Source organism: Schistocerca serialis, chromosome 12, assembly GCF_023864345.2.
Source record: "Schistocerca serialis cubense isolate TAMUIC-IGC-003099 chromosome 12, iqSchSeri2.2, whole genome shotgun sequence".
Taxonomy (NCBI): Eukaryota; Metazoa; Arthropoda; class Insecta; order Orthoptera; family Acrididae; genus Schistocerca; species Schistocerca serialis.
This window is the reverse complement of record NC_064649.1, coordinates 91,380,970-91,399,591: the sequence shown is the minus strand read 5'-3', so window position 1 is coordinate 91,399,591 and position 18,622 is coordinate 91,380,970. Positions and strand designations below refer to the sequence as shown.

General features: G+C 41.9%; 1 protein-coding gene across 1 annotated transcript in view; it reads right to left on the bottom strand.

Moving 5' to 3' along the window:
* LOC126428277 (serine protease 33-like) overlaps positions 1 to 18,622 on the bottom strand; it is a 208,458-nt gene that overhangs the window by 6,923 nt on the left and 182,913 nt on the right. The window lies entirely within an intron of this gene.

Below are 18,622 nucleotides of genomic sequence, written 5' to 3'. Positions count from 1 at the left end.
AAGAAAGCTCGCCCAGGAAATCGATGTTAGTGTCGGAACGGCCCACACAGCTGTAAGGAAAATGTTGGAATTGTGTGAACAATATATTTCGTGTGTGACGGAGCAAAGTGCACTGTGTAAAATAGACCTCTTTGACCTCTTTGGCGTTGCCTAACACTCTTTGTGTGTGTGGATTCTTGTGTTGTGATCGCTGTAATCTTGTTTTGTTCTTGAATGTGCAAATATAGTTATTAGTAAGATGTCTCTTTTCTCCTTAATATTTATTCAGCTGTGCAAACCCCAATAGGTTATGGGCCCAGCGTGCATTTGGAATAAGTATATCAACAAAATAGTAAGGAGAAAGTATTGGAAAAGTTCCAATTTACGTGAAGTGCAAGTGATCCTTACAAGACGATCGCAATTTTTTTCCGCATTATTTTTCAGTGTTCTTTACGGCAATAAAAAGCAAGTTACCGTTAAGAATGAGTGTGGCACAAATTCCACAGATTGAAAGACTTATAGGTCGCGAAAACTATGCAACCTGGGAGTTCGCAGTAGAGGTGTATTTACGTTTAGACGACCTATGGGACGTGGTAGATGGGACAATGAAATCCACAGATCAGAATTATTCAAGTAAGGATAGGAAAGCAAAATAAAAATTGATATTGCTTATTGATTCGGTGAATTATGTTCACGTTGAAAAAGCTGCTACAGCGAAAGAAGCCTGGGACAATTTACGAAATGCATTCGAGGATGGTGGTCTTACGAGAAAAGTAGGATTTTTACGCGAGTTAATTACCACTCGTCTGGACAAATGTAAGAGTGTAGACGAATACGTTAACAAAATATTAACCACGTCGAACCGACTGAGAAACATCGGATTCGAGATCGCTGAAGAATGAATAGGAACATTGCTTTTGGCAGGACTACCCGAATGGTATGCACCTATGATTATGGGACTTGAAAGCTCGGGTATACCAATCACAGGCGACAGTGTTAAGGTGAAAATCCTGCAGGACGTAAAGAGTGCTCCAAGCTGTTGTACATTGGAGAAGGAAGGTGCGTCTGCTCTCTACTCAAAAAACAAAAAGAAGAAACCGGTGAGGTGCTATAAATGTCAGAAGATGGGACATATTGCGTCTCAGTGCAAAGAAAAAGTAAGCCCAGGATCAGACACTCAGCGAAGGAGGTATGTTACTGATAGCCCAGAGAGAAGGACCAATAACAAAGGTAAAGCACTCTCATGTTTTTATTCTTTTGGTGGGATGAGCAACCGTGATATGGAATGGATTTTAGACTCAGGTGCATCTGTGCATATTGTTAAAGATAAATCACTTCTTTATGACATCAAAGATAAGACTCATATGGCAATAACTGTTGCTGGCAACAAACTCCAGTGTCACCTGGCTGGGAAACTAGATCTACATGTAAGTGTAAATGGTGAATCAGATATGGTTACAGCACACAATGTTCATTATGTGAAAAATGTGGCAACTAACCTGCTGTCTGTAGGGGAAATTGTCAAGAGTAATCAGTGAAAGTGGTGAAGTTATAGCTACAGCAAGTAACGAAAGGGGTATTTTTAAGTTGGATATCATTGACAGTAAACATAAAAATGTTAGTGATTCAGTATATTCAGCAGAAGGTTTTTTATGGCACCGGAGGCTTGGACATCTAAATAGAAAGAGTATGTCTATAATAAAGGATATGGTAAAGGGAATACAGAATTTTAGTGTGTCCAAGGATCCTTGTGAGACATGTATAAAGGGAAAACAAGCCAGGTTACCCTTCAAGACTAGTAAGAGTAAATCCACAGAAGTCTTACAGTTAATCCACAAAGATGTATGTGGTCCGATGGAGTGTGAATCCATAGGTGGGAATAATTATTTTCTTACGTTTATTGATGATTACTCACGATATACTCATGTTTATTTTCTTAGTTCTAAAGACCAAGTGAGTGATATCTTTGAGGAATATTGCAATATGGTTGAAAGATGGACAGGAAAGAAGATCAAGATCATCAGGTCTGATAATGGGAGAGAATATATTAACCAGAAATTGAAGAAACTTCTGACAGAAAAGGGAATCAGGCATCAAACTACCATAAGGTACAGCCCATCTCAAAATGGGGTTGCTGAGAGGGCTAATAGGGCCATTGTTGAGAAAGCAAGGAGCATGATGACTGACGCTGAATTATCCAAAGATTTTTGGGCAGAGGCAGTGTCAACAGCTGTATATTTGAATAATAGATCACCTACAAAAGCATTAAAGAGTAGAACCCCTTATGAAATATGGGTAGGAAAGAAACCTGATCTAAGCAATATAAGGGTTTTTGGGTGTGATGCAATGGCACGTATTCCAAAACAGCTAAGAGGAAAGTGGGATCCGAAAGCTAAAAAGTATATTTTTGTAGGCTATTGTGAAAATTCAAAGGGCTACCGATTAATGGATCCATTGACTAAAAAGATTGTCACAAGTAGAGATGTAATATTCTTTGAAAATAGAAAGGACTCAGAAGAGAGCAAAACCACTAAGTCAACTGCACCTAGTTCAGAAGGTGAAACCTTGTGTGAGGAAATAGGAAGTGAAGAAGAGCAAGATGACAGCCAAGGACAAATGGAAGCAATTTATGATGACAATGAGTTAGAAGATGAAAAACATGAAGAAACCAATGTAAGGCATTCTTCTCGTGTACCAAAACCGAAGGAATATCCGGGTTTTGAGATGTATACAGCACAGTCTTTTAATGATGAGCCAAGAACAGCAGAAGAAGCAATGAGTGGCCCAAACTCTCAAGAATGGAAAGAAGCGATGAAGAAAGAATTAGAATCTTTATATCAAAACGAAACCTTTGAATGGGTAGATATGCCAGGAGATAAGAAACCACTGCAGGCAAGATGGGTATTCAATCTGAAGAACCCTGAAAGCCCGCATCTCGTGGTCGTGCGGTAGCGTTCTCGCTTCCCACGCCCGGGTTCCCGGGTTCGATTCCCGGCGGGGTCAGGGATCTTCTCTGCCTCGTGATGGCTGGGTGTTGTGTGCTGTCCTTAGGTTAGTTAGGTTTAAGTAGTTCTAAGTTCTAGGGGACTGATGACCTAAGATGTTAAGTCCCATAGTGCTCAGAGCCATTTGAACCATTTGAACCCTGAAAGCTCATCACCAAAATACAAAGCAAGACTTGTGGTAAAAGGATATTCACAAAAACAAGGGGTAGATTACGAAGAAACTTTTTCACCTGTTGTCAAGTATACATCATTGAGATATCTTTTAGCCTTGGCAGTAAAACGAAATTTAATAATTCATCATATGGATGTTAAAACGGCATATTTAAATGGGAAATTGGAGGAGGAGATATATGTCATTCCACCAAGGGAAGCCATAAAAACCAGGTCAGAAAGTAAAAAGATTTGGCGTTTGAGAAAAAGTATTTATGGACTTAAACAAAGTGGACGCTGCTGGAATCGATATCTACATGAAACTCTAATAAATATGAATATGAAGCAATCCAAGGCAGATCCCAGCATTTACTATAAAGGGAGAAAAGAAGAAATAATAATAATGGCGATATGGGTGGACGATTTCTTTATCCTGACTGAAAGTGAAGGCCAAATGAGAATTTTCAAGAAACAGCTGCAAACCAAGTTTAAGGTGCATGATTTGGGAGAAGTTAAACGTTATTTAGGTATGCAAATTGCTAAGGATGAAGAAAGACAAGAATTGAGCATAAGTCAATCATCATACACAGAAAAAATATTAAAGAAATTTGGCATGAGTGATTGCAAACCCATAAGTACTCCAATGGAAGTAGGAGTGAAGTTAAGTGTAAATGAGACTGATGTGGAATGTGACAAGAATGTTCCTTATTTAGAAGCAGTAGGGAGTCTGTTATATTTGTCTCAAACATCACGACCCAACATTGCTTTTGCCACCAATGCAGTGAGCAGATATTGCAGAGACCCAAAGGAAAAGCACTGGAAAGCTGTAAAGAGGATATTCCGATACCTAAGAGGAACCTCAAACTATGAGCTAAAATACCATAGAGATGGTATCGCAAAACTAGAGGGATATAGCGATGCGGACTGGGGGAGTGAATTGGGAGACAGATACTCCACCACTGGCTGCTGTTTTAAATTAATGGGGGGCCTCACATCATGGTCCTGTCAAAAGCAAAAAACTGTTGCATTGAGCACTGTAGAGGCCGAGTATATGGCACTATCCTACACCACACAGGAAGCATTATGGCTACGAACATTAATAAGTGAAATAGAACCCAATTTAATTGAGGAACCTACAACCATCTTCTGTGACAATAAGGGAGCCATAAACCTAGCTAAAAATGATGTTACTAGTGCTAGGACAAAGCATATTGATATACGGCACCATCTCATTCGGGACCACGTAGAACGACAGAACATTGCCGTGGACTATCTACGTACAGAAGACATGTTAGCTGACCTTCTGACCAAACCCTTGGAAAGGGAGAAGTTTGAGAAGATTGTGGGACTATTTGGTTTATCTTGTGGAAGCAACACACAAAATATAAGTTCAAGGAGGGGTGTTGGAATTGTGTGAACAATATATTTCGTGTGTGACGGAGCAAAGGGCACTGTGTAAAATAGACCTCTTTGACCTCTTTGGCGTTGCCTAACACTCTTTGTGTGTGTGGATTCTTGTGTTGTGATCGCTGTAATCTTGTTTTGTTCTTGAATGTGCAAATATAGTTATTAGTAAGATGTCTCTTTTCTCCTTAATACTTATTCAGCTGTGCAAACCCCAATATAAAAAATTAGAACTTTTCCCATACAAAGTGACAGTTGTGCAAGAATGAAAAATACTGATCATGTCAAGAGACGTCATTATTGTCAATGGTTCAAAAATTTCGTTCAACAAAATGGAAGGGATATTCTGAATGAAACGTTTTTCACTGATGAAGCGTGGTTTTACTTATCCGGGTACAGGAAGTCGCAAAATTCTCATACGTGGAGTACTGCAAATCCATTGTGTATTCATGATGAACCACTTCATTCTGTGAAAATCGGAGTTTGGATTGCAATTACTAGACATAGGATTGTGGGTCCCATATTTTTCAACGAAGCAATAAATGCACAACGATGCTGCAGTGATATTCTGTACCCATTCATAGGAGACCTTGAGTTAAGTGAGATACTGAATGGTTATTTTCAACAAGGCGGTGGAACCGCGCATACAGCTCGCGTTTCAATGTCACTGCTTGCTGATGTTTTTGGTGATCGCATAATTTCACAGGGACTTTGGCCTCCACGATCGCCTGACCTAACACCACCTGACTTTTTCTTCTGGGGTGCAGCGAAAGCAACTGTCAATGAAAACCGTCCAAAATCCATCGATGAACTGAAAACTGCAATATCCACTTTCACTGCTTCTGTTACAGAAGAAATGTTACAGCTTGTGTTTGGAAACATGATTAGACGAATTGAATTGTGTATTCAACAACATGGGGGACATTTTCAACGTTTAATGTGAAAATTTGTAAGTGGAAATGAATACTCAATAAATTAATAACTTGTATTTCACTGAGTTTCATTTCGGTATATTCACTGCGGCTACGGCACTGCGGAGATACTTTTTGAACACCCCGTATGTTGAGAGAAAAAACTTTGATTGCCCTTTGCTCGTCAAAGGTCTTGAAATGGCACTTGATGTGATCGTTTCGGCAGATGGCTTTAAGGTTGCCATCTAGTTGTCCTTTGAGTACTGTACTTTATTGAGCTCTCTGTAATGTTCGGTGTGGTAAATGGTGACCCATGGTACCTTCTGGAGCATATTCATCTTGATGTCGTAGTTTCATAGTGTTTTCTCTTGCGGCACTATTGGAGCGTAGCAGTGTGTTGTCTGCATTCCTTCCCTCCGCTTTTTATGCAGGTTTTCATATTCACTATGAGTTTCGTTGTTCTGTCTTCATTTGTAGTGCATGTTGTGAAATCCTCCATATCATGATTCAAGGGTGAACCTCCTTCTTCTTAGCAATCTTGTTCCATCGTCGCTTCACCGTCAGTGTTGTGGCATTTTTGTTCTTCTGACGCTCCCAGTGGTGGATTATTGGAAGCTGCTGCTGGATTCTCAGCTTGTTGGATGACATGTCGCATTCCCTCGCAGATCTCTTTCTATTTCTTTTGGTGGATAATGAAGACATCTTTGTACAGTTTAGACGCATATTTCCATTCTTATGTTTTAGTGCGGCGCCCGTGAATGTCCTATTCCGGGAGTCTGATGTTTCTCTGTTTGTCTGTCCTTGCCTCTCGTAAACCATGTCCACAGCCTAGGTTGCCAGCGCCGATGATCCTCCAGTCTTTGCCGTGTCCGTCGTTATGTCAAGCATAGTAGATATAAATATAAAAGAAACTGGCATATTTTGTTTATTTTCACTCCATTATGTCATATGTTATCATACTTTGGAGATAACTCCCGAAACAGAGAAAAATGTTTTAGAGTACAGAAGCGTATAATAAGAGTAATGAGTAGTGTAAATCGAAGAAGATCATGTCGAAACGTTTTCAAAGAATTGGACATATTAACCACAGCTTATCAGTATATTTATTCCTTAATGAAGTTTGTTGTAAATAATACATCTCTTTTTCCAACTAACTGCTTAGTACACAGTATCAATACTAGGAATAAGAACAATATACATAAAGATTTAAAATCACTTACTCCTGCCCAGAAAGGAGTCCAGTATTGAGTGACGCATATTTTGAATAAGTTACCAGCAACCATTAAGAGTTTAGTTTCAGACAAGGCACAATTTAAACATAATTTAAAAGAATTTTTGGTGGCCAACTCCTATTCCATCCATGAGTTTCTCAACAAGTGCAGTAGGCCATTTTAATGAAAATTTATTATACTTTAATTTTTGACAATACTTGATTATAACAGCCAAGTAACTACCTACTGTGTGAATGATGGATGTATGGAAAATAGATGTAAGTCTTAAGTCTGTAAATAGTGGACGTTTAATTTTAAATCTTGTACATAATCTGACTGTTCTTAACTGAAGATAACTGAAATGAATAATTTACTTTAATTTTTGACAATACTTGGTTGTAATAGCCAAGAAACTAGCAAATGTATGAATGATGGATTTAATGAAAGCAGATGTAAGTATTAAACCTGTAAATATTAGAAGCTTAAATTTAATTCATGTACATAATTTTACTGTTTATTGACTGAGGATCATTAAAATTAATGAAACTCAAGTTTTTCTAATTACATTTTTGTAATATGTTTATCTGACAAGTTCCACACCCAGGAGGATTCCCTCTTTTGTGGGTCTATGGAATGAATAATTAATCTGATCTAGTCTAGTGGAGTGGCCGATGAGGTTGCCGACGTGGCAAACCCCGCTGGACGGCGATCGACCAACACCAGCGTGGGTACGGCTTTTACACGTGCACGCGCGCTACGATCGCGCTCTCCAATGCTCCAGTGACTACGCCAGACCCAGTGAGTTTAAACATTCACGAGTGGCTAAAAGCCCCTATTGCACAATGCGCATAAACCGTTCACCTATGCACCAGCACCTCACGGGTGCATATCTGTGGCTACAGGCTGGTTGAGGTAGACCTATTACACCATCTATGCATGATATACCTGGCACACATACGCAGTAGACGGTAATAACGAGCGAAACGCAAATAGAACTGTCTGATCTCTTGTAAAGCTGATCATTCTACCACGCGAAACACAAGGGGACCGTGTGACATATTGGAACGTCATTCGTTCAAATTATTTATGTGAGCGCAAAGTTCCTATTTAATAAGAAATTGTTGAAACTTCCTGGCAGATTAAAACTGTGTGCCCGACCGAGACTCGAACTCGGGACATTTGCCTTTCGCGGGCAAGTGCTCTACCAACTGAGCTACCGAAGCACGACTCACGCTCGGTACTCACAGCTTTACTTCTGCCAGTACCTCGTCTCCTACCTTCTTGTTTCTTATCATTATTTATTAAATAATTGTTATTCTCTTTTGTAGGTAACTACTGTTCTGAATTACAGACTCAACAGTTACTTTTATATTATGACGCTTGGTTACACAGGTATTTGTGTTTATACAGTATTTTGCACACAGAGGGCGCACTTGTTTTTGGAGCTGTTGCCCTGGCAGTGACAGTAAATCTTCGGTTTAGGGCAGAACGACGAAAACAAAAAGCCAGACGTTCTTGGGCTCCACACTGGCTGGAAAGAAGGGACGGAGGCAGGTGATTATATTCACTGTTTATAAAAGAACTAAGGCCCGAAGACCCGCAAGAATTTCAGAACTTCGTGAAGATGGACATGGCCTGTCTCGAGTAGCTGCTGTCTACGATAGACGATGGAATTAGCAAGTGTGACAGAGTCATGAGGGAGGCTGTCTCACATTCCAAAGGTCAGAATTAAATCATACACTACTGGCCATTAATATTGCTACACCACGAAGATGATGTGCTACAGACGCGAAATTTAACGGACAGGAAGAAGATGCTGTGACATGTAAATGATTAGCTTTTCAGAGCATTCACACAAGGTTGACGCCGGTGGCGACACCTCCAACGTGCTGACACGAGGAAATTTTCCAACCGATTTCTCATACACAAACAGCAGTTGACCGTTGTTGCCTGGTGAAACGTTGTTGTGACGCCTCGTGTAAGGAGGAGAAATGCGTACCATCACGTTTCCGACTTTGATAAAGTTTGGATAGTAGCGACATTGCTGCTCGCGTTGGTCGAGATCCAATGGCTGTTAGCAGAATATGGAATCGGTGGGTTCAGGAGGGTAATACGGAATGCCGTGCTAGATACCAATGGCCTCGTATCACTAGCAGTCTAGATGACAGGCATCTTATCCGCACGGCTGTAACAGATCATGCAGCCACGTCTCGATCCCTGAGTCAACAGATGGGGACGTTTGCAAGACAACAACCATCTGCACCAACAGTTCGACGACGTTTACAGCAGCATGGACTATCACCTCGGAGACCGTGGCTGCGGTTACCCTTGACGCAGCATCACAGACAGGAGCGCCTGTGATGGTGTACTCAATGACGAACCTGGGTGCAAGAATTTCAAAACGTCATTTTTTCGGATGAATCCAGGTTTTGTTTACAGCATCACGATGGTCGCATCCGTGTTTGGCGACATCGCGGTGAACCCACATTGGAAGCGTGTATTTGTCATCGCCATACTGGCGTATCACCTGGCGTGATGGTATGGGATGCCACTGGTTACACGTCTCTGTCACCTCTTGTTCACATTGACGGCGCTTTGAACAGTGGACGTTACATTTCAGATGTGCTACGACCCGTGGCTCTACCTTTCATTCGATCCCTGTGAAACCCTACATTTCAGCAGGATAATGCACGACCGCATGTTGCAGGTCCTGTACGGGCCTTTCTGGATACAGAAAATGTTCGACTGCTGCCCTGGCCAGCACATTCTCCAGATTTCTCACCAATTGAAAACTCTGGTCAATGGTGACCGAGCAACTGGCTTGTCACAATACGCCAGTCACTACTCTTGATGAACTGTGGTATCGTGTTGAAGCTGCATGGACAGCTGTACCTGTACACGCCATCCAAGCACTGCTTGACTCAATGCCCAGGCGTATCAAGGCCGTTATTACGGCCAGAGGTGGTTGTTCTGGGCACTGAGTTCTCAGGATCTATGCACCCAAATTGCGTGAAAATGTAATCACATGTCAGTTCTGGTATAATATATTTGTCCAATGAATACCCGTTTATCATCTGTATTTCTTCTTGGCGTAGAAATTTTAATGGCCAGTAGTGTATGTCTATACGTTTTGTAATATACCCACCTAGATCACGAATAAAATATCGCTAAATGCCCTGTTGTGATGCAGACTGGATGTAAAATTACGTTTCCTGGCGATTGGGGATTCTTTTATAACTCTGGCTTTGAGCCAAGAATAGCACAGCCCACCATTTCAAAAGTTGTGGATGCACGTACTGCAGTTTGCAACACTTTAAAGGGGCAATACTTAAAGGTGCACTTGTGTTATCTTTCCGAGTTTGGAGTGTGTTTGTGTTACTCGGAGTTTTGCAGTCCTCGTCTGTCGCACTGGGCCAAAGTGGACTGACTTTCTCGCCTGTCACTGACAGTTTCTCTTTTGTGGCATGCTGAAATTTAGCAAGAGATCCAATCAAATCCAACATGAACTTTCAGAAGCAATGGCATAAGGCATTACGACACAAATCGAAAATCACCGCGTAACGTTATATGCATATTACTCAGAAAGAAACGATTGCTGAGTGGCAAAAAAAAAAAAGTTTTTTTCTGCATTTAAGGGGCTCCGGAACGCCCTATACTTGCAATGTTAAAATAACGCTTATAAATTACATCTTTCCTCACAAAGTATTTGAGGTAGGAAGTTGAACTTTTTACAGATTATTTATTGGAATATGGGCTACAACTTGACACAGGGATTTTACAAAATTTTAGTTCAGTTATTAAAGATGATTTTTTTTAATTGTAATGAAAATTTACAACATTTTTTTTGCAATTTTTTATTTATATATTCAAAAATATACAGTTTTTTGGAAAAAGGCTGTGTTAAATTATGCAGAAGGTACTGTGTAACATTTACTGAAAGTTTGAAACAAATATGTTTGGAAGATCCTTAGAAAACATGTAATTAGTATGAGAAAATAAAAGTTTTGGGAATCGAGCGACAAAGATTGGATTAACTTTTTAGGGGATTCCAGGTCCATAGGATGGATTATCTTCATCCTCTGCAAACTCCTCCTCCAGCTTCCTCTTGTTCCTCCTCCTATTTACTCTTGCTTGTATTTCTAGACTCTTTACAGCCCTGTCTGCAGCCCGAAGGCGTTCCTTGTCTAAAGCAAGCATCGCTCGTTGTTGTGTTCGTGGATTTTGCTACCATTTTCTTCAGTTGCAGTTACTGCAACACTGTTCCAAAAGGTGGTCATGTATGAACACTTATCACATTTCAGTTGTATTTCACTAGCAAGTCCTACGTGCTTTATTATGGCGAGTTCCAGACCAACTTCACTACAATGAATACATCTTACACAGTTTGAAAAAATTCCTTTGAGAACCGACATATCAAATATTTCATTCACATCCGATTCGCCCATAAAACATTCATAGTTTTCACTCATTGAACCAAGCTTCTTCTGTGAAGTATTTTCTTTCCCACTTTGACTGCTATGGGCAGGTGTACTTGAGAGGTTAGGTTCACTCACTTGGTTATCGTCTTTATTGTTTACAGTAATAACACATACCTTTGGTTTTCCAACATTTCTCCTTTTCTTAAAAGCCTTCAGGGTATTTCTAATAACCTTACTTTTACTCATTATTATACTTCAACAAAACAGAGACTCAAGAAACAGAATTAATTACGAATATTTTCGAGATAACGACAGAGTAAATAAACATGAAACAATCGACAATCACACCAGCGATATATATTGAACCATCACAGGTTAGCCACAACACATACTTTATCTCACATCACTAAAATGTACCTGATGAACACGGACGTTAATAATAACACCATTTGACAGCAGTTTAACAGCGCCACGGTGGGTCACGCCCATGTAGAACACATTTCAAAAAAAATTTAAAAATAGTTGTAGTCTTCGGAATTGAATAAATTATATATCTATTAAAAGGTAATAGTCTGCAGATTCAGAAAACGCAAAAAAGTAAAAATTGAACTTTTCATGATTTTGAGCCTTTCCGGAGCCCCTTAAGAAAACCTACTTACTAAAAAAAGACGGAAAATCTCCAACTGGAAAATCCGAATTAGAACTGCTCTCTATTTTGGCGTGAGGATAATGTGTCTGCTTAGTTTCATCCTTTCTATAGCCAGATAGCTGTCGGATCGACGTGTAAATACATCCTTAACACATGAGTTGCAGTAATTCTTGCCACAGCCAAAGTTAACTATGCCGTCACATTGACAGTGGTCAGAATACTGAGAGGCGCCATTCTATGGGTTTTTCTGTGCTGAAGGTGAACTGCTTTATTTGGAGAACCGTTTAATTTTTCTTTGCAACTTGTTAAGTGGAATATACAGGGTGACTCACTAACTACAGCCACCAAAAATAATTCCGAAAGTATGATAGGAGCTGAAAACTTTGGGGGACGAAAGTTGCATGGGACAATGGAGGCCATAATATGACGGTTTTTTGTTGCTAGGTGGGGTCACGTCAGAGATATGAAGGTCAACTTTTTTTTTTTAATGGCATGCCATAGTTTGGTAGTTATTTTGCGATAGCGACTATCGAGACGAATCCAGTGATGTGTAACAGTTAGGTCTTTGAAGGTCAACGAAGGTCACAAAGGTGGCATCAACGCCCATTTACAGAAGGTGTTCGAAGTGATGACCATTGGCATCAATGCAGTGCTGAAATTTTATCATGGATTGAGTGGTATTCCTTACCACTTCGGCACTTATCGAAACACATTCTCTGACAATTCTCTCTCGTAGATCTTCAGGTGTAGTTGGAACCACTTTATGAACTATGTCTTTTACGAATCCGCACAAGAAAAAATCAAGAGGCGTCAAGTCTGGCGAACAAGCCAGCCATGACACATCTCCTCCGCGTGTAATCCTATGATTTGGGAATTGTCTCTGCATCTCATTTCTAACCATCAGCGAAAAATGAGCCGGACACCCATCGTGTTGATAGCACATTCTGTTCCTTGTTTGTAAAGGTATTTCTTCCAATAACAGACCTCAGGTTTCTTGCTAGAATCTGGTGTACTTCCTACCATTAAGATTTCCTTCTATGAAACAGGGGCCTATAATTCTGTCCTCCAGAATCCCACACCAAACATTCACCGACCACGGTTTTTGGTGTGCAACTTGCCGTAGCCAGCATAGATTTTCAGTTGGCCAATAATGCATGTTATGCAGTTCAACATTTCCATGGTTCGTGAATGTAGCCTCATCAGTAAATAAAATCAAATTAATAAATGCGTCATCCCTCTGAATCTGAAGTTGAGCCCATCGGCAGAATTCAAAGCGACGCATACAGTCCGTACCAGTTACTACTTGGTGGAGACTGATATGGTAAGATGCAGAACAGGAACAACACTACTCTGACTCATGCCAGATTCCCTTGCGATTTGACGCCAACTAAAAGAAGGATCTCGAGCCACAGTGGCAAGAGTACCATTTTCCGTTTCCTCGTTAGTAACTTTCCTCTGCCGGATAATGTTTCCGATGCGTTAAAGATAGTTATTCTCAGTTTATCAAAATGGTTCAAATGGCTCTAAGCACTATGGGACTTAACATCTGAGATCATCAGTCCCCTAGAACTTAGAACCACTTAAACCTAACTAACCTAAGGACATCACACACATTCATGCCCGAGGCAGGATTCAAACCTACGACCATAGCGGCCGCGCGGTTCCAGACTGAAGCGTCTAGAACCGCTCGGCTACACCTGCCAGCTCTGTGAAGTAGGATATGAGGCGCATTCAAGTTCTAAGGCCTCCGATTTTTTTTCTAATTAACTACTCACCCAAAATCGATAAAACTGGCGTTACTTTTCGACGTAATCGCCTTGCAGACGTACACATTTTTCACAACGCTGACGCCATGATTCCATGGCAGCGGCGAAGGCTTCTTTAGGAGTCTGTTTCGACCACTGGAAAATCGCTGAGGCAATAGCAGCACGGCTGGTGAATGTGCGGCCACGGAGAGTGTCTTTCATTGTTGGAAAAAGCCAAAAGTCACTAGGAGCCAGGTCAGGTGAGTAGGGAGCATGAGGAATCACTTCAAAGTTGTTATCACGAAGAAACTGTTGCGTAACGTTAGCTCGATGTGCGGGTGCGTTGTCTTGGTGAAACAGCACACGCACAGCCCTTCCCGGACGTTTTTGTTGCAGTGCAGGAAGGAATTTGTTCTTCAAAACATTTTCGTAGGATGCACCTGTTACCGTAGTGCCCTTTGGAACGCAATGGGTAAGGATTACACCCTCGCTGTCCCAGAACATGGACACCATCATTTTTTCAGCACTGGCGATTATCCGAAATTTTTTTTGGTGGCGGTGAATCTGTGTGCTTCCATTGAGCTGACTGGCGCTTTGTTTCTGGATTGAAAAATGGCATCCACGTCTCATCCATTGTCACAACCGACGAAAAGAAAGTCCCCTTCATACTGTCATTGTGCGTCAACATTGCTTGGCAACATACCACACGGACAGCCGTGTGGTCGTCCGTCAGCATTCGTGGCACCCACCTGGATGACACTTTTCGCATTTTCAGGTCATCATGCAGGATTGTGTGCACAGAACCCACAGAAATGCCAACTCTGGAGGCGATCTGCTCAACAGTCATTCGGCGATCCCCCAAAACAATTCTCTCCACTTTCTCGATCATGTCGTCAGACCAGCTTGTGCGAGCCCGAGGTTGTTTCAGTTTGTTGTCACATGATGTTCTGCCTTCATTAAACTGTCATACCCACGAACGCACTTTCGACACATCCATAACTCCATCACCACATGTCTCCTTCAACTGTCGATGAATTTCAATTGGTTTCACACCACGCAAATTCAGAAAACGAATGATTGCATGCTGTTCAAGTAAGGAAAACGTCGCCATTTTAAGTATTTAAAACAGTTCTCATTCTCGCCACTGGCGGTAAAATTCCATCTGCCGTACGGTGCTGCCATCTCTGGGACGTATTGACAATGAACGCAGCCTCATTTTAAAACAGTGCGCATGTTTCTATCTCTTTCCAGTCCGGAGAAAAAAAAATCGGTGGCCTTAGAACTTGAATGCACCTCATAGATTGTGATCTGTGGCATCTCTGCTGAAAAAGAACAATGCTGGTGGGCGCATAAGTGTTTCGGAGCACACTGTTCATCATATATTGTTGAACATGGAGCTCTGCAACAGAGCCTACGTGTTCACATATTGAGCCAACGACATCGTCAATTACGATTGCAGTGGGCACGGAACCATCAGGATTCGACCGTCGGTCGATGGAAACGTGTCGGCTCTTTGGTTGAACCACATTTTTGCTACTTCGGGTGAACCACATTTTTGCCACACTAAGTCGATGTTAGTCTCCACAAACGCCGTCATCGAGGTGAACTGCGGCTTGAAACCTGCAGGGCGCCACGGACGCAGGCAGGTGGGAGTGGTATTACGATCTTGGAGACATTCTCCTGCGCTTGCGTGGGACCTGTAGTAGTAATCTATGACATACTGACAGCTGCGAACCATCGGGATCCCTTCATGCTTGATGTCTTCCCCGACGGCGATGTCTTCTTTCTGCAGTATAACTGTCCGTGTCTCTGAGCCAGAACCGTGCTATGGTGGTTTGAGGAGCGTTATAGCTTACTCACGTGGATGTCTCGGCGACCAAATCCACCTGAAGCACATCCTACGGAACTCATCTGGGTCTCTATCAGGCGTCATTATCACCGTACGCAAAACAGTGGCCCATTATTTAGGCGAATTACAAGACCTATGCGTAGAAATCTACTGACACATACCTCCATAAACCTGCCAAGAAACTGTCAGATCCCTGATGCGCAGAAATAGTGATATATTTCCTTCCAAAGACGGACAAATAAGCTACTTCGGTCACTCCAAAAGAAATGCACACTATTTTTTTCAAACCCATCTTGAATTCTATATGTTTGAAAGTTTGACATTGTATAGATACGTCGTTTAGGAACAATATTTTCAATTCTTCACAAAATTTCCACCCATCTCAACTGCCTTACGCTATCATGGAACCAGCACCTCTATACCCGCATGGTAAAATTCTGGACCAACCTGTTGGGGCCACTGTTTGGCAGCATGCACAAGGGATTCATCATCTTCAAACCTTGTTCCACGAAGAGAGTCTTTCTGTTTTCAAAGAGATGATAGTCACATGGAGCTAGGTTAGGACTGTAAGGCGGGTGTTTCAGTGTTGTCCATCCGAGTTTTGTGATTGCTTCCACGGTTTTTTTACTGACATGTGGCCGTGCATTGCCGTGCAACAGCAAAACATTCTGCTTTTGCCGGTGTGGTCGAACACGACTCAGTTGAGCTTGAAGTTTCTTCAGTGTCGTCACATATGCATCAGAATTTATGGTGGTTCCACTTGGCATGATGTCCACAAGCAAGAATCCTTCGGAATCGAAAAACATCGTAGCCATAACTTTTCCAGCAGAAGGTGTGGTTTTGAATTTATTTTTCTTGGGTGAATTTCCATGATGCCACTCCATTGATTACCTCTTCGTCTCTGGTGATAAATGATGGTGCTATGTTTCATCACATGACACAATTCTTCCAAGAAATTCATCTCCACCATTCTCATACTGTTCCAAAAGTCCGCTGCATACCGTTTTTCTTGTTTCTTTGTGAGCCACTGTCAACATCCTGGGAACCCACCTGGCACAAACCTTTTTTAACGCCAACACTTTCAGTATTCTGCAAACACTTCCTTCCCCTATCCCAACGTAGCGTGACAATTCGTTCACTGTGATGCGTCTGTCAGCAGTCACCAATTCGTTACCTCTCTTCACATTGTCTGGTATGTGTGCAGTACGAGGCCTGCCGCTGCGAGGACGATCCTCAATATTGCCGTGCCTGCTTTCATCACGTAACCTGCTTGACCACCAACTAACTGTACTGCGGTCGATAGCAGCATCTCCTTGTACCTTTTTCAACCTCTTGTGCATGTTTCCCACTGTCTCGTTCTCACAGCACGGTAATTCTATGACAGCACGTTGCTTCTGACGAACGTCAAGTGTAGCAGCCATCTTGAAGACATGCTGTGATGGCGCCACTCACGGGAACAGGTTGAACTAAGTTTGAAAACAAGCGGGAAGGAAGTATCAACACAATGTAAAACTTTCACACATGCAGAATGAAAACTGTATTTTTACAAAAATAGTGTGCATTTCTTTTGGAGTGACCCTCGTATTAAGCAGGTGATCTTCATGTTTTGGCTCATCAGTGTATGTCGGTGTGTGACCACAGTGTGCTGTAACCGAGTTTCTGAACGCAGAAAACCTGCCTCCAGTTGAAATCCACAGAAGAATGAAAGCTGTGTACGGTAGTGATTGTATTGACATCAGCAATGTGCGAAGTTGGGTTGTACACACTCGCAATGAAAGAAACAGTGGTGTAATCCTCGATGTGTGTAGCAGATCTCGGAGTGGACGACTGCGTACGGCAGCCGAGGAGACTAGTTGGAATCAGGTTGATGAACTTTTCAGAGAAAATAGTCGAATAACTCAGACACAGTGTGGCCTATCACGAGGCCAGCCGCGGTGGCCGAGCAGTTCTAGGCGCTTCAGCCCAGAACCGTGCGGCTGCTGCGGTCGCAGGTTCTAATCCTGCCTCGGGCATGGATATGTGTGATGTCCTCAGGTTATTTAGGTTTAAGTAGTTCTAAGTCTAAGGGACTGATGACCTCAGATGTTAAGTCCCATAGCGCTTAGAGACATTTGAACCATTTTTGAACCTATCACGAGAGTCTGTACAGGCCATAATTGCAGAACTGCAATACAGAAAACTGTGTGCATAGTGGGTGCCTCGAATGTTCACTCCTGACATGAAACGGAAGAGACTGGAAAATTTCTTTTGTGTCTGAGCGTAAAGGTAATGGGTTCCTCAACAACATCGTGACACGTCATGAAAGTTGGGTTCGCTATATTGACCCCGAAAATAAGAGAGCATCAATGGGGTTCCACTACAAAGGATCACCGATGCCAAAAAAGTTGACCATGCCATCAGAAGGCAAAGTCATGCTCACAGTGATCTGACATGTTCAAGGCGTGCTCCATTTGGAATTCACGCCTAAAGATATCACCATAAACTCTGCAATGTACTGCAGAACCCTCAGAAAATTGGAAGCACGAATTCGAAGAGTTCGTCCACACATGGAGCTCCCTCTATTTCAGCATGACAATGCCATAACACACACGAGTGCTGCAACATCTGCGACAATCATCCTCTATAATCTATGCACTCCCGACGTGACCACATCCGACTTTTGTCTGTTTCAAAAAATGGTTCAAATGGCTCTGAGCACTATTGAACTTAACTGCTGAGGTCATCAGTCCCCTAGAACTTAGAACTGCTTAAATGTAACTAACCTAAGGGCATCACACACATCCATGCCCGAGGCAGGATTCGAACCTGCGACCGTAGCGGTCACACGGTTCCAGACTGTAGCGCCTAGAACCGCTTGGCCAACTCGGCCGGCTTTTGCCTGTTTCCCAAGCTTAAAGAACATCTTCGAGGCTTCTCTTTGGTAGTGGTGAAGTGGTGTAGCAGAGGTGAGGTTGTGGCTCCATCAATGAAGTCTAACGTTCAACAGAGATGATCTCAACAAACTCGTCTCTCGTTCAGGGAAATGTGTTCGTCATGAGGGTGACTATGTTGAGAAATGAATATATAAACATGAAGAATAAAGATTTAGAATCTTAATGAAGTTTGTTTTATTTAAAAAGACTTAAGAGACTTTCATATAAAAAAACCTGTATGCATTACTTTTCAGCACGCTTTCCTCTGATATTGTACAATAGATCTGTCAATACTCACTTCTCTGGCTAAATGGTTAACGCCAAAGGTTCATAAATTAAAAAGGAAACTACGAAATCAGAGGCGACAAGCGGATACTTTGGTAGTCCTC